Genomic DNA, 16,929 nt, shown 5'->3' with positions numbered 1-16,929 from the left:
TCTAGGTAGAATAATCTTTCAGAATGTGAGATATACAAAATATTAGATGAGAGAGAACTCGTCGAGGTAAGAACATAAAAATATTTATCTTAATATTATAAACCTAATTAAATATTATCAATATAAGTACATCAACATCTTAGCCATTATCTGTCCACTGCGGAACATAGACTTCCCCCATAGACTGCCATAAAGAACGGACATGAACATTACGAATATATCATCATCATAACAGCCTTTAACTGCCCTCTGTTGAACATAAGCCTCCCCTTGGTGGGTTTTGCCAGTAGTTGCCACGATTGGCATGCGGATTGGTAAGCGCAATTAGGCTTTGGAGATGTTTTAAGAAGAACACTGTTGCCGATCCCTCGCCCTCTCTTAGTTATTTCTTACGACACCCATGGGAAAGGAAGACCTATTCTATGCCGGGACCACATGGAACGACTATGAGTACAAATTTACTATTAATCATATGAATTATTAGGTAGCTGAAGCCATTTTTTTATCTATTCATGATAAGATATAACGTTATAAAAATATGGTGAAACGAAAATCTTATAGCAACAAGATCTTGTACTGTGGCGGAAATCCAACGCGGAAATGAAAATTGCAAGGCGTCGTCCATGTTCAACCACTTTACTAAAACAAGTTTGTGTTTATTTATTACACACCAATATTATTGAAACAGGTTTCGTTTAATTAAAAACAATTAATATTAAAATCTGCGTTATATCTCTGGTTATATGGTAGTAATTAAAATTCTGCACTTTTCATATAACCAGAAGAAATACGTAGGTTATATAACGTATTAGAAATAAATCTTGTAATTTTGTCTACGTAGAACTCAACACTGATATAAAATCGTTTTCAAGTTATTGTTAGACAAATTCATAAGAAAATTATTGCCATATTAACACATCAATGAAATATGTCTCGATTAGAATTATTCTTGAGTTAGGATATCCTGCTGTATGAAAATTTAGTAAACCAACATCAGCCGATTATGTATATCCTTAAATGGTGTTAAAGAAGAGAAAACTTTTTATACTAGTGAACTGAAGGAGAATACTAGCTAGCTAGCTAGACGAAAGTTAATTTTCTTAAGTTGGATCGACTAACAAACTTGTTAACTAGTTTTTGCAAAACAGTAAGTAACTCTACCATACCGTTGCGGTGATCGTCAATAACTATTAAAATGTTTGATATTATTTAGTACAAAACCATAAAAACATAATAATCGAGGAAATTATTTTCGTGAGCACGGTGGGCGTAATGTTGACGAAATATCGTTTTAGTTTCATGCAATGGTCGAGTGTATATAATATTAAGGTCACTAAAACTTGTTGATTGAAATTTTTCTGCATGTTCCGTAACGAAGTAATGGGCGCAAGTAACTAAACGTGTGCAAATCAGATTTTTATATAGGTCAAGTAATAAGTGGCGTGTCGTTTTGGATTAACCGCGTTTTAACATTGTTTGTTGTGTGCTATTACAGTATAAATTTCTGGAAAATTCTTATAAGACAGTTTAAACAAAATTTGTACTAATCTGTTATATAATCGTATTACTCTCTCATTTTAATAGCTATGCATGTGTTAGTGTGTTGCGTGTCAACAGTGGCTTCAGACTGAAGGATAAGTTAGATAGGTGTAGGAGATAAAACACTAACAATACTTACGAACAACACAAAATATACTGTGGTGACATAGACGACACAGTATATATCGTACGGCGACAAATATTATATTCCATGTCACGAGGGCCATTATTTCATGTCATTACTAGTAATATAAATAGGTGTAATTAACAAAGTTTTTTAATGTAAATAATATAAATTTATAATAAAAATGTGACGGAATTTATCAGAGAGACTTTGTTTGTTTCATTCGTGTTTCTAGCGTGAAGCAGTTGTGTTTGAATGACTGTATTTCGGTTTGAAGGGTGCGATATGACAGTAAATTTAAAGGGTACAGAGGAATAACACCTAAGTCCTCAGGATTGGCGACGCATGGGTGGTACCAAGGGCGAAACAGTGTATTCTGTTATGTTCATGGTACTGTTCATGTCTATAGGCGACGGTTACCACTATTTATCAGATGGACTGTCAGCTTATTTGTCATCCTAAGTTGCATAAAAAAAAGAATATAACATCTGTGGTTCAGTTTGTTTAACTACAAATTATATAATTAGATTCAATAATCTCAAAAATGGGTTTAATTATTTCTCACGTAAAATAGCCGTGAGAAGTACTATAACAACACAGCAAACAAGCTCTCACGGTATGTATGACGCGTTCATAACTGTCCCGGCGGGTGTAGCGTTAACCGCGCAAATTCTCACAATGGCCAAGCAGGTTCTCGAACTGATCGTATAAAACGAACACTGCTGTAAATGTAGCAAACAGCTACCCAACGGCACATTCTAAAATATATGTTTAAACGACTTCAATATGTACATTGAATAAAAATAAATGAATTTAATTCTAAAAAAACACACCAATTAACGAGATGTTCTATAGATACATTAGAATAAAAATATTTAAATTTAGAACATGGACCTGGACTACCTGTTATGGGATCATATATGTTGTCAAACTGTATTCTTTCTGAAAAAAGATACAAGTCTTCAAAACGGGCGTTCAGGAACCAAAAGATGTGATGTGAGGATAGATACATATACTCGTAGAGAACATGGAATTGTGTGTTTAGAAGAAATATATTTGCCTTGTAACAAGCAAATTTTAAGAATACGGTAAATTTTTATCAAATACTATCTCGAATTGACGATGTAATCGCGTAACAAAAAGAAATACAGATGACTAAAAGAGGGGGTTGTCTCCTCTTTTTTGGAAGTTGCTTAAAAAAGGTTTAGAGGTTTCTGATTGTAACTGTATTTGTTGTGTGTATGTTATGCCATATCTTCTACATTTAGAACAGATTTTCAGGATTTTTTTTTAAGATTAAACTGCTTTTCTTCAGGTAGGCCGTATGATTGTTTACCATCTCAGTGACATAATAATGAATTCTTCTTACAATATACTAAAGGCGCTTAGTCCTATATTATTTTTTCTGTATATAAGCGACTATTATCACTTTCCGTCGGATCTTTATTGTCATACCAAGTTGCATAAAAAATGATTGAAGACTTATATGGCAGTCATGTATAATTGGTTTGAAGATTTCTTTTATATATATGCTAGTAAAGTAATTTGTAGGTTTGAGTGCAGATTTCTAAAATTGCTGTAAACAACATATCTAACTAGGCGACAGAGTTTCATTCGTAAATTGGTATTTTTCCATTTACGTTCAGTTAAAGTTGGAAAGTGATGTCGTCGAATTGTTTGCAAATTTTTAAGTGGAATTCAATCGAAATCTGCAAAATATTCTGCCTGATTTATGGTGTGAGCGCAAACCTGCAATGTTATGTAACGCCTTTGCAGAGCTGAGCGTGTGCCAAAATTTCACTCCCACACATACATACACCGCCGGCCAGTGGCGTAAGGGAGAGTACTGCATTATATTTGGTTTACTTAAAAAGGGAAGGTTTGTTTATATTTACTAGGGATACACCTACACATATAATTCAGACTGCTGTAATGATATGATTCAGTGGTTGGACGAAATTACTCTTGTAAATGTCAAGCGGACTGAAATTTAATAAAAACTATCTGCTCGTCCTGGCTTTGCATGGGTGTAAGATTTATTAACCCAAATTTTTCATTTTTCCGTACGATTTTTCGAACATTCGCTTTCATTCAAACCTTGTCCAGATTTACGATCATAGCAAGAAATTTTACACACAGAAACAGAAATTTTTTAACTCGATGAAAAATTATCCAAATAGTCGTCCTAAAGTATTACTTCTATATAAATTCGCCAATTATTTTTTACTTATAAAGATATTTCACTGTAAAACTTCTAATTATGAATTTCGTTTTATTTATTGCAGGCATAACGTAGATTATGTAAGCCTAGTAACTATAGTCAATTTCTGTTTAGTTTCCGGCATGTAAAACCGACGAAACGATTACGATTCGTTTGAAGACTGATTAAACTAAATTAATTTCAATGTCATAAGGTTTAGGTGGTTTAGGGTAGTCAGTGCTGATTTTCTAATGTAATTATTAATAATGGTAACACGTATACAAAATTCCTGGCATCTATGAAGTTTCATGTGTAATTAATGCTTGTAACGTATTTGCTCGTAAGTAATAGAATTTACGGTTGGTTTTTATAAGTTGCATATTTCTAGCATTCCAAATAGGTTTTATCTTTTAAATTATATTGCTTTTTACGACTTTGTATGTATTAGATAAAAATCTTATTTAAAGGAGCCGCCATTGGGACAGCTATGTTTATGACTCGACTGAGCTGACTTCATTTATTTCATACGAAGCACATTTATAGCACTATGCAACGAAGTACATTCGTAGCACACAACATAGTTCTGGGACCTTTCCCAGAACTATGTTGATACTTTTATATGAATTACATTTTGTACAAATATGTAGCATACACCAAATTTCAGAGTTAGGTTTAGGTCACGTGTACATTCGTAGTATGAATCAGATTCGGGTACTTTACTTCACAGAATGGATTACATTAAATCGCTCGGTATTTAAGTCTATTTTCTATTACAGTAATGAGTACATTATATCGTTTATATCTAATTTGCTATTTACATTTACATTTTAATTATTACTCATAATATAATACAGTCACATTGCATAACGAAATAATGGAATGGTTACAGTTTACTTTTCCGGTTTTTGATTCTCATATAGAATCAGATAAAAGGAAATTAAATGTAGTTACAAAGAAAGTGTTAATAGAAAACACAGATGTTGTATAATTATAAGTTTGTTTATATAATAAGTATAAAAACCTTAAAAAGTATTATTGTAAATAAAAATAAATATTGCGCAAAAGCTGATACCGTGTTATCATCCCATGATGGGACAATAGATAAAATTTTGTTCCAATAGGGGACAAGAGAGACTAATATTTAATTTTAAAATAAGAGAGCATAAAAAAATATTAAATAAAAAAATAAAATATAAAAAAAAATAATAAAGTAAGTAAATAAGTTTAAATATTTTTTTAATTACTTATCTCTAATTATATATCTAGGTTATTTATACATCAATGTAATTAACACGTATCATTTATACTTTGTACAGACAGTATTTATATACTGTAAAATATATTAAATATGTAAAAATAATGTTCTTGTGTCATGCAATTCAAATATATAATTTATACATTTACAATTATTATCTCTGACTCATGATACCGTTGTTCTGATCATATTATGTGGGGTCGGCGTATCAATTTTTGCCATTTCTGTGTTCACCTTTCTTTGTCACATAAAATATTTTTCATATAAATCATTCAATATTCATAATCCTGTTTTAGATGTTTCATATTAAAATTCTTTTCTTTTGTCCTTCTGTCATCGTGGTACTATTATTTCCTTTTTGTATGCAAAACACATTATATAGTGTTACCTCCCGCTCTCGTGGGAAGGAGTGGGAGTTCTATTAATGAAACTGAACATTCTTTAAAAAAACATACAACAACATTTTAAGCATTCCATGTCACATGGGGCCCGGATAAATGACGGATAAATTGTTTAATTTCATTGATGGAAGATTCCCTTAAAAATGCTAATGGTTTCGATTTCACCACACACATACATGGTATATGGACAATAAAATTTGGTTTCATCATATTATTGTATTAAATCTGATTACGCTGAAAAATTAAGTTTTAATCAACTTAATATAAAATACTAATCAATATGCAATTCCGGTTTTTAAGGAATACGGAAACCAAGATTTATAAAAGAGGATACGGTTTTCGTAATATTAGTGTGAGAAAAGTACAGTACAGATTGACCGCTTCATATTAGTAACGTATCGAATACTAGCGGTATTCCGCGGTTTCATCCGCGTTAATCAGTAAGTAGATAAAATATACTATGTGCTATGTTAGGATATAACCTACCCGTATAACAAATTTCATTAAAATCCGATTAGTGGTAGTTGTTGTGTGACAGAGAAACAAACATTTATTCATTCATCCATCGTTACAAACTGTTGCATTTATAATATTCATAGGATTTCGTGTATTTGATATTTCCATCCTCATTATTACTGTTTATTAAGATTTAATAAACGGTGTGTGCCCGGCATAGAATGGGACACCATTCCTTTAATATGCGACTAAGGGAGGGTGAGGGATGGGCAGCAGCGTTCCTCTTAAAACATCACTAAAAGCCTACTTGCGGTTGCCAATCCGCCTGCCAAGCGTGGCAACTACTGGCAAAACTCCCCTTATGGGGAAGGCTTATATCCAGCAGTGAACAGTTAAGAAATAATAAAAAAAAATAAGATTTAAATCGATATTTGTCTTATTGTTCTACGATTTAATTAAGACCTAAACTAATTAATGTAAGTAAGCATTGCTTAATATAGGGGAAAAGGTATGAAGAATAAAAAGTTAAAAATTAAATAAAAGTTAAATAAAAGATATCCATTTCGATCAGTAATATGTAGACGAAATATTTTTATTTCACAATGAAAAAGATGTCTGCTATAGAATTATCCAGACGATAATGTCCATATTGCTCGTATCAGCTGTTCCTTCATTAATATAAGTACTTAATTCAAATATAAAATCATAGATCACTGCATTACAGCAAAGATTAATGTATCTAGTCTTCATGTTGAATTTTACAGAAGTGAAGCGTATAAGTGAATATATATTTTCATATGTGAAACGGTTTCTTTGTACATACTGACCAAAACGTTAACAGCCGCGAAATTTTGAAACAAAATACTGTCGTATTCAATTGTAGTTGTACGTTCGTTCATAACTTTACAAATTATTTAAGATTCTACAGCAGTGTGACAGCAGATAGAATTGTATTACCTAAGAAACTGTCCAGTACTATTCGGAGTCTCAAATTATTATGTTCATCAGATACATCCGTTTCGTTTGGAGAAGTTAATAAAACTCCATAAGCGAATGGATGTAAGGGATGTTTTATGTGAATCGGGGCGTGTGCTCAAGGTTAATGCCGTGGGCGAATACGTTACGGTCGATAATGTCTCATCATCGAGGTCGAAAGCTAGTCGTTCCACGTAGGATTCTCAATTTATTCTAGCATTCGGTTTAAACCATGAGCTGTAGGACTACGCACCTACCAGATGTAGTGTCTTTGACCTCTGCTTCAATTTTGATGCAGCGTCATAATGACTATTCGAGATTCGTTCGATTCATTATTTAAACTTTCAAATAAAAAATAAAATAAATACGGCTGTACATTGTACCTATGTAACAATTGTGATTATGGAATTAACACGAAATCTAAAGCCATCACAAATTTAAGTTCTACATTGTAGCACTAAGTTTTAATTTTGTGTAATTAAAAATTAAAACACAAAATTGTCTTTGTGTTAATTTCTATTAAAAATCTACTATATTTTGTCTATAACGTTGTTATTTTCTATTTCTAGCGGAGTAAAAAAGAACGTACATTAATATTCATGAAGTCATATTTGTGCAGCCTGCAGTAGTTCCACAAAATAATCTAATATCTACATATGTAATAATATTCGGTACGTCTTTTTTTATATAAGTTAGAATAGCAAACAAGCTGATGGCCCACCTGAAAGTGATAACAGTACTATGTAATTTAGATATTTAATGTAAATATGTTTAACAGTGGCGTTCTAAAAATATCGTGTTTTGTATGTGATTGCTGGTACTTCTTTATTCAATTACCGTAAGTAATATTTTATAAGGTAAAATAATTTGCTGTGCGGTTCCAGCATAAAATGGGCCATCCCTTCCCTTGGGCCAGGCTTTAGTCGCCTTTTACGAGATTACGGAAAGAAGTAGTCCTCTTAAAACATCATTAAAAATATAACTGAGGTTGCCAACCCGCTTGCCAAGCGTAGTAACTACTGGAATTCCCCTCTCCCCGCAATAGGAGGTCTATGTTCAGCAGTGCACAATTAACGGCTAGTATGATGTGGGGGGCCGGGGGGGGGGGAGGGATTGTTAGGGATGAGATCTAACAGGCCCATTACTAGTAATATACTGTCATAGATCGACCTTCATGCGCATCTCCTTGGAAACCATTGTGTGGTAATTTTTGATGAATTCATCACGATGGGCTAACTGACCTGCTTCATCCTCATCTATCATCGCTTATTGGTGCCCCGCCAGTGTATACCGATAGCACAGGCGAGGTTATCATTTCATCTTCACCCTTTAAAAAAAATTATGATGAAGGCAAAATAAATACGTCAAAATTTTCTGTGTACGCGTCTAATATAGTCAGATTTAGGTTTTAAGAAGTTCGCAGGCAAAAACCTTATCCTTAAGGGCATGACATGAAGGTAATATGTTACTCTCGTTATGTGACGTCTCTAGTATTATTTATGACAAGTAACTGTTTTAGGCTATCAGTTTTATTGTCATCGGAGACTATAAAAAAAAAATTTAATTAATTAATTCTTTATTAATTGTATGTTATCATTTTTAACTGACACAATATATGTCTTTAGCTTAGATTATATAGATAGAGCATCGAATTTCATAAACGCGTCAACTTTTTGTCAGCTAATTGTTAAATCAGCTGACTCGTTTTTTTATTAGTATTCTATATACTTAAGGATACAATGTATCTTGATGAATCAGTATTTATTTATTTAATAAATAAAATTAGTTTTTACTCATTACAAAGATGAAAAAATTAAAAGACAAATATAGAAGTTATAATGGCAACACTCACAACTATTTATCACACAAAATTATATGATAAAGTTGACCCGCTTTTATCGAAGCATTTGTATAGAGACACTCTATCTATATAATCGAAGGTATGTAGGTACAAGCTATAAAATATTCAGTCATATCTTATTGTTATTAAATAGTAGGTAAATAACTGTTTGCGGTTTTATCAAACTTTTAAGTGATCACAGAGAGGAGGGTCACAGTTCGCCTATATTTTCAAACAACATCAAAAAGAAGGAGATTTTCAATTCGGTTGTACGTTATATATTTTTTTATGTTCGTTACTTCATAACTCTGCCAGTTATAAAGCGACTTGAAAAATTATTTTTTATCTGAAAGGAAATACTTTATTGATGAATGATTGACCACATAAAACATTTATCAAAATCGGTTCAGTAGTTTGATTTTCAAACCAAAATAACTGGTTTTGCTTCGATTAAAGTCGGTTTTCTTGTGGAACACAATTTTACATTTTTGTGAGTGTATGTGACGCGAAACCTTTACTAATTCTAAACCTACTTTGATAATTTCGCATACAATAGGGGTTACTTTTATTTTAGTTTTATTACAAAAATTACATCGTAAATAAATAAATCTCATATTAATTAATAATATATTAGACGATGGAGTTTTTGTTACGTTAAGAGCAAATTCGAATACCTATTAGTTTTTATTAAATTAACATACTAGTAATTAGTAGTGATATGTGTCACTAAAATGATAGATTTCTGCTGATAGAGTAAAATAATATTTTGATTATGGCTGCTATTATATACAAAAATGTATTATGTTCATCTATATTGTACGGAGGTAAATCCTTCTAAATGTGAGATACAATAAAGTAGTGAAAACACGTGCATAATCATTAGAATTAAATTATGTATCGTAAAAAGAATATACAGAAAAATATATTCATGGAGTATAAAAGATATTAGGTATGCATTTACTTAAGTAGACTAAGAAAATACATTATTGTTTAATAGCATAATTGTGAGAATTGGGCTAAGGTCGTCAGTGAATTAAAGAGAATAATCATAGCATTAATTTAATGCTGTGAACCCTAAAATATCATAATGAGCACTAAGTAACTGTAGGGTAAGGTTCATAGCAACAATCTAGTTTATTTTATAAACATTTACGTAAACAATTTGTTATTGAATAGATTTAATGCAAATAACATTTGAACACAACGTGATTCAAGTTGCTTAGTATAAACTGGGTGGAAAAAATAATTGATAGACATATTGAAAAACATTATATTGAAATGTTACATCAACAAAAAGATTGTTAGTATAACCAGTGTCGATAAATAAATCTTTAAAAAGCGAAATAGTTTTTTAACATTTATACACCTGCGTCGCGATTCAAATCAACTAACTGGTATTTTTATATTACTGTTATTAGTGCCTGTACGGTACCAGTATCCAAGTCGTCCAAAGTATAAAAAGAGGTTGGTCATTGGACGGCTATCACAGAAAATCGAATACAGGTTCTATCCATCGTAAGACAAATGAGTCATGCACCAACTGGTATTGATCGCGGACACCTAATCGAATATTACTTTATCAGACTAATATGTTCTTTACAGTTTTCCGACATAGTAACATCGACTACAAGAAACTACTTGTAAATTGAGAATAATTATAACCATTGAAATAGATTAACAGAAACAAGAAGAATATGTAGAAATAAATGTATACTATTTTATAATATTTGGAACGTAGCAAAATTTTAGTACTTGTCAATTGTAAATTCTAGAATATATAGGGCTAGAATATCCAGCTGTAAATATTCTAGATTTTTGTTGAACACTAATTGGTGTATTGGAATTTGGCATAGAGTAGTAATAGAGTAAATATACAAGGTGTAGCGGCAAGGGTTATAAGTTGAAATCTAAAATAAGTATTCGTGAAATTCAATACGTTTTCTCAAGGAACATAAATAGAAATATATTTTTTTAATCTTCATACAAACAACGAATTATTTTATATGAAGATAGAGAAATTATCATTATTATGTTAACTAAAGGCGATTATTCAGTTTTATAAGTGTATCACTTGACATTTTAGCTTGTTACACTATCCGTTACAAAGTTTAATTGAATAAGGTTGGCTGGTCTTACATCAAATATGTTTATTGCAACAAATACTATAGATCTGTTTGTGAATACCTACTATCTACTATAGATGCAGGTTAAGAAAAAGCGAGAATCAAAGTGTCGGATGAACCGGGATGACTCATCCAATGATGACGCATTTTTATTCTTACAGTCTATAGACATTTCTAAGTAGAATTATAAAGGATATTTTTACCTTCACTGCTAAGGTTATAACGGGATTGATGTCGTTGGCATTACAAAATCTGAAACGAGAGATAATATTCTTAATATACAGTATAAGTATTTATAGCGCTGTGTAGGTCTAGGCATAGAATAAGCCACCCCTTCCTTTCCTGTGGGTGTCGTAAGAGATGATTAATATACAACTAAGGAAGCTTATAGTAGAGGAATTGGCAGCAGCGCTCGTCTTAAAACGTCACCAAAAGCCAAACTGCTGTTGCCAACCCGCCCGCCAAGCGTAGCAACTACTGTCAAAACCCCTTTTATGGGAGAGACTATGTTCAGCAATGGAGTTAACGGTTAACGGCTTATACAACACATATTCACATAGCATAGCAAGTATTCATATAGCTAGAATTTATAACACTAAATTTAAATAGAAAAAACTCATAATCGTGTTTTCAATTAATTCAATGATCACAGGAGGTTATAGGTACGTCTGCTGGAGTGTAAAATGGACAATAAAGTAATAAATATAACATCAAGGTATAGTTTGTAGCCAAATATGGGACACGTAATAGTAATCAATAAATCGACGCCCAGATTGGACTTACGTGATAGGTATTTAAACGGTCTTTGCGGCTCTAAGAAACTAAGTCAAACACGGGATCAATAAAAATGTAACTGCTTGGAAAGTGAATTATTAAACCAGTAACAAAAATATCTTTGGTTTCACACGGCACTATATTGGATAAAGAAAAAAGAAATTCGTTTTACTTTGATTGTTTCTTATCGTAGCTAGAATTGTTTGTAACTTACCTTAGCATTCCGTGGCTTCGGTCGCATGAATCATATAAATATATAAAGTGCCCTATGTACTAAGTTACCAACGTTACCAACCTGTGTAGCAAATTTAATTCAAATCCGTTCAGTAATATTTGCGTAAATGAGTAACAAACATCCATCCATAGGGGGGAAAGGGATTGTTAGTAATGAAGACTTAGAATCCCATTGCTATCAATATACTCTCCTCGCGGTTCCCCTTGGAAACTATCATGGTTAATTCCTGATGAATTCATCATGATGGACTAACTGGCCTGTTTTCATTCTCATCTATCACCCTACACTGGTGCTCCGCCAGCGTATGCCGTTAGAGCAGGCGAGTTACCATGCCATTTTCACCCATCAAAAAAAAATCCACCCATATTTACATTTAGTTTCGCACTTTTAATATTAATTACTTATCCTAATGTTCATATATCCAAAAAATTGTAGTCGTTTAGCTGGTAGGTGATATCTCAGACATACAAACATTTGAAAATTTTAAATAATTAAAATTTCAAAGAAAATGCTGACTTGGCTTTTTCCTTAAAAACCTTAACCGGACTATTAAAAACATAAAAAAAATTGGAAAAATCCATGCAGCTGTTCTCATGTGACGCACTTACCAACAAACAACATTGATTTTTTATTTATGTAGCTTATATCGTATTAGTAGACAGATGTTGAGCTGAACGATAAAATTATTCCACGTACTGATATTTTTTAATATAAGTATTAACGATAAGATAACGTAGATAAAAGTAATATTTAACGTCGGTGCGGGTGTGAGTGTAGTAAAATACCCGGAGAGCGCCTCAGCGTTTATCACAGTGTAAACAAACAATAAGAAACAATTGTATTGTAAATATTTACTGTGACGAAAATACATGTGCCATTTGGTTAACATTAACCCAATGTTAGGATATTGCCAATCATGAAACAAGTCACCGTAGGTGTTTGGTTTAAATACAGGTTGTAGATACATATGTAATATATATATATATATATATATGAATATATGTTACATATGAGATAGATTTGGGGTGAAATTGTTTTTTATAAACAATTTCAAAGGTACCTTTTCCACTGCAATCCGATCTATTATAATATTTTGCAGGGCAAGCTCTAGGCAACCTATTTTAATGGATCGCGACGAAATTGCTATCACTATTTTTATATTTTAAAAAGTATGTAAAACCTATCGACGGGCAATGAAATATTTAAATTCAGAATGGAAAATCGTGTAATTTACACACACATATAAAATATAAGAGATATAAGAACCTTCTGTTTTTGGAAGTCGTTTAAAAATACGGTTGCACATTGGTTCTATATTTTCATACTCGTAATATATTGTAGATTGATTAATTATCATATCATACAAGTGTGTGTATAGATTAAGGAATCTATTTCGGCCTCTATTCAAATTTATGTCTGTGGCATAGACTCGGACAGATTTGCGTTTGACCGACATTTCAAACCGTTACTCATAATGCAAACGAAAGTTTCCGGATTCACGGCTTGGGGTAATTTACTGTTTTCTATATCGGCTTTGTCCTCGTTACTGTGACAGTTTTTATGCTACTCATAGCCCACATACCTATAACAATTCGTTTTGAGAAACGTGTACGAGACGTGCTTTCACTATCGAGTACAAATATGGTGCCCAGATTTATTGCTTACTCGCATATGGTTCGGTCAAGGTCTTATATATGACTGTTTTGCTAAAAATCAACTAACATACTTTTGTAAAAATCATCGCATGTTAGAAACTCACTTTTTACAAAATAGAAATTTTTAATGTCTCATGACGTCATAATATCGGTGAATGTATGAAGGATTAATTTATATAATTTAATTTAATGAAAAATTGGTAGGTATAGAAAGATATTACAAATTATTTTATCGATTATCTTTATGCACTAAAATAAACATATGCGATAACTTAATAGTACAATAAAGAAGCACATATCGTCATAGTCGTAGAATACTGACGGATCTATATATTTAATTATTGTCAGATCCGTCAGTATTCTACGACTACGACGATATGTATTTTATTAAAATAAGTTCATATACAATTCTGGTTAGGAGGATTAATTATGTGCATACAAAACTAAAAACAAGTCAAACAATATTCTCCACAATAAAACGTGATAATATATTTCTTAAGACTAATAAACCATTCTATCCATTAATTGGAAAAAGAATAATTTAAACGCGGAACATACTCGTACAGAAAAAAATAAATACAAAGCAATTGAGAATATATATTTTAGTAGTCACAAATCAAATAAAAACTGCTTTTTTGCTATATTATGAGTTCATAGACGGTAAGTGTAGTAAGTACGACTTATAAAATGCGGAACAGAGATAAATACGAGTAAGCGACAAAATCTGCTTCTAGAAGTCGCAAATAAAAAACAATAGCTTGCTATATTATGGGTTCATAAAGTGTGATAAGTACAGATTATAAAATGTAAATAGTAAAGATAATTTGCTACAGTAGATAATACTTATACTATGTACAGGTAGGAAGCAAATATTGGACAAAGCGTTAAAGAGTGTAAATGTGGTGACGGAATTCAAATTTATTTGCACATGGTCTCTTTTGTTTGTTTAATGATGTTATTGACAGTGTAATAGGTACGCAAACTTAACGTCACGTGTATAAACTGAGCGTAGGAACAGGAGACAAACGGTGACTGACGACGGAGGTGAGCGACCGGACCCGGGTCATCGTCGCACGCGCACTCTCTAACTGCGCGCTCTATTATAATCAATCCATCTTCAATTGCGCAATACTTGTTAATATTACTAATTGTAATTAAAACTTGGAGATTTAAATAAAAGTATCTCTAGAGGATTGGGCAGACGATGGATATTGTCTACCTAGACATTTAATTTGTGTAAGCCGACTAGTAAACATGTGCACTATAGTCTGTAGGACATACAATTTATGAATTTATTATCACCGGACTAAAATGTATGTTGAGGATTGTCACTAATTAGACTTGAAAACCTGGACAGATGAGGGCAACATAAAGGAAAATTATGCCTGCGTACAAAATGTCCTTCGTTAGCGCAGGCCATTAATAGGTATTTTTCCACTTTAATATGATGCTGAAACAATGTAAACTGACGAAACGTAGTCTGATAAAGTATAAATTGCGTAATAAACCAATCAGCTTTTTGATAATATAAAACAATTTGTAAAAATGATTGTAATTTGTATTTTTATATTTCAGATTTATCTTAAACTGGTAAGGTTACCTTAGACTTTATTAATTAGTTTGTTTATTCTTTAAACCTAGTAAGTAATAAATATTTCAGTATACTCTTTTCTGATTTCATGTTCTTTTTGATTGTCTCAATTGTTAATACGATCATATTTAATTAAATAATGAACGCTAATGTTGAAGAGTGTAATTTTGGATACGGTGGTTAGATTTTTTAACCAATAATCAACTAATGGAAAATATACTGCCGATAACTAAAGACATGAATACCATTAACATCACAAAATACAGGTATTGTAATTTGTGAAGCACAATGGGAACGTTGTCGCTTCTGAAGATTGTATTGTTTCTTATCTTACACTACCTTTCCATTTAAATAGAAATATGTACATATTATTATATATAACAACCAAATAATTGTTTTACGACTTTAAAAGGTAAGACGGAGGAATATACTGAGGTGATACTCAGAACTCTATCATCAATCACCATGCTTGTTATAGAATGAAACATGTAATAGTCATTGAACATTTCATTCTGTAGCAAGCATACGAGTAGTAGAGAATCATAGGAAATTCGAACATTATTGTATGTACTCTGTACTGCTAGTTTAAGTAATGACCTAATACACACACACATACACATACTATAACACAGTAAACATAGGGGCCGCAAAACATTTTTTGCACACTTAATAGTCATAGACTTCAAAATTCGACTGTTGTATTAATTTATATTGCTTTTCTCCCACGCAGTTCCATAACACAGTTGTTACTCTTATCGAAGTTAAAATGATGCAACGATGGCGATGTGAGCAAAAGAACTGCCAGTCACATAATCGTAATGAAATAAACTTATTTGATGTTGCAATTATGTAACGTACTAATAACCTCGTTAATAAAGTAGCATAAACTAGCGTGACATCATTCGTTGTTATAGTCAAATTTTGAATCAATTCAAATGGAATAAAGCGCATCAAAGAAACGAATGGAGCTTTAATCTCTTAATTAGAAACCTCAGGAGTTATTATCGTTAGATATAGCGGAGGAAAAAGTTATACAATGAACTTGGGAAATCGAAAATACATATATTTTTGTAACTATTACATAAAATCAATCGTTTTGGATATATTTATCGAGTTAGTATAGGCCTCTACTTATTTAATAATACAGAGAAGGAATGACAAACCAAATGAAAACTCGTCTGATGAAAAATGCCAACTACTACCCATAGACATGACTATGACATCGCAGTTCCACGAAAAATAATCCTTATCGTCATAAGCTAAGGTTTTGTGTTACTTACAATTTATTATAACTTTAATGCATTTGCAAAATAATGGATCGTCATCCTTGAGGACTAAGGAGTTATGGCTCTCGCCAGTGATTATATTTGATATCACGTTATATTCAAATTAAAAAAACAATGCAAAGGGGTTCGGGACGCGATTTATGGTAGAAATAGTTGATATGGTGCAATACAGTTCTATCATTAAAGTAGATCATGGTTATAAAATAAACGTTATATAAAATTTACTATGTAATGCAAGAAAGTGGAGTATTCTGGCAAAGTTAAGCCTTGTATGCATAGTAAGTTACACGTTATTAGTGTGCAAACATGGTTCCGGTGCAAGTTTTAAAAATGTCACAGTCGGGAGTGGGCCTTTGGTAGGTTGAATTCAATGAGAGCAATTAGAATGCCAGCCATGATCCAACTCCGCGCTGCACTTTCTACAACGAACAATTGCAACGAAGTTCCTCGAAAAATGATCCTTACCGTCCTAAGC

The 16,929-nt window shown here is 32.0% G+C and overlaps 1 protein-coding gene across 3 annotated transcripts in view; it reads right to left on the bottom strand.

Moving 5' to 3' along the window:
• Nucleotides 1-16,929, bottom strand: part of LOC113518414 (solute carrier organic anion transporter family member 5A1) — a 69,032-nt gene that overhangs the window by 37,848 nt on the left and 14,255 nt on the right. The window contains exons 1-2 of one of the 3 annotated variants that reach the window (XM_031913264.2): nucleotides 11,697-11,806; nucleotides 11,117-11,165 (exon numbers count right to left, since the gene is read on the bottom strand). The exons of 1 other annotated variant lie outside the window; for it this stretch is intronic. The gene's annotated coding sequence lies outside the window, so the exon portion shown is untranslated. Of the gene's footprint in view, nucleotides 1-11,116; nucleotides 11,166-11,696; nucleotides 11,807-16,929 lie in introns of those variants that run through there. One more of the 3 variants, XM_026903322.3, reaches the window with a different exon arrangement.

Source organism: Galleria mellonella, unplaced genomic scaffold (assembly GCF_026898425.1).
Source record: "Galleria mellonella isolate WM207_F2 unplaced genomic scaffold, CSIRO_AGI_GalMel_v1 utg132, whole genome shotgun sequence".
NCBI lineage: Eukaryota > Metazoa > Arthropoda > Insecta > Lepidoptera > Pyralidae > Galleria > Galleria mellonella.
This window is presented reverse-complemented; position numbering and strand designations above follow the sequence as displayed.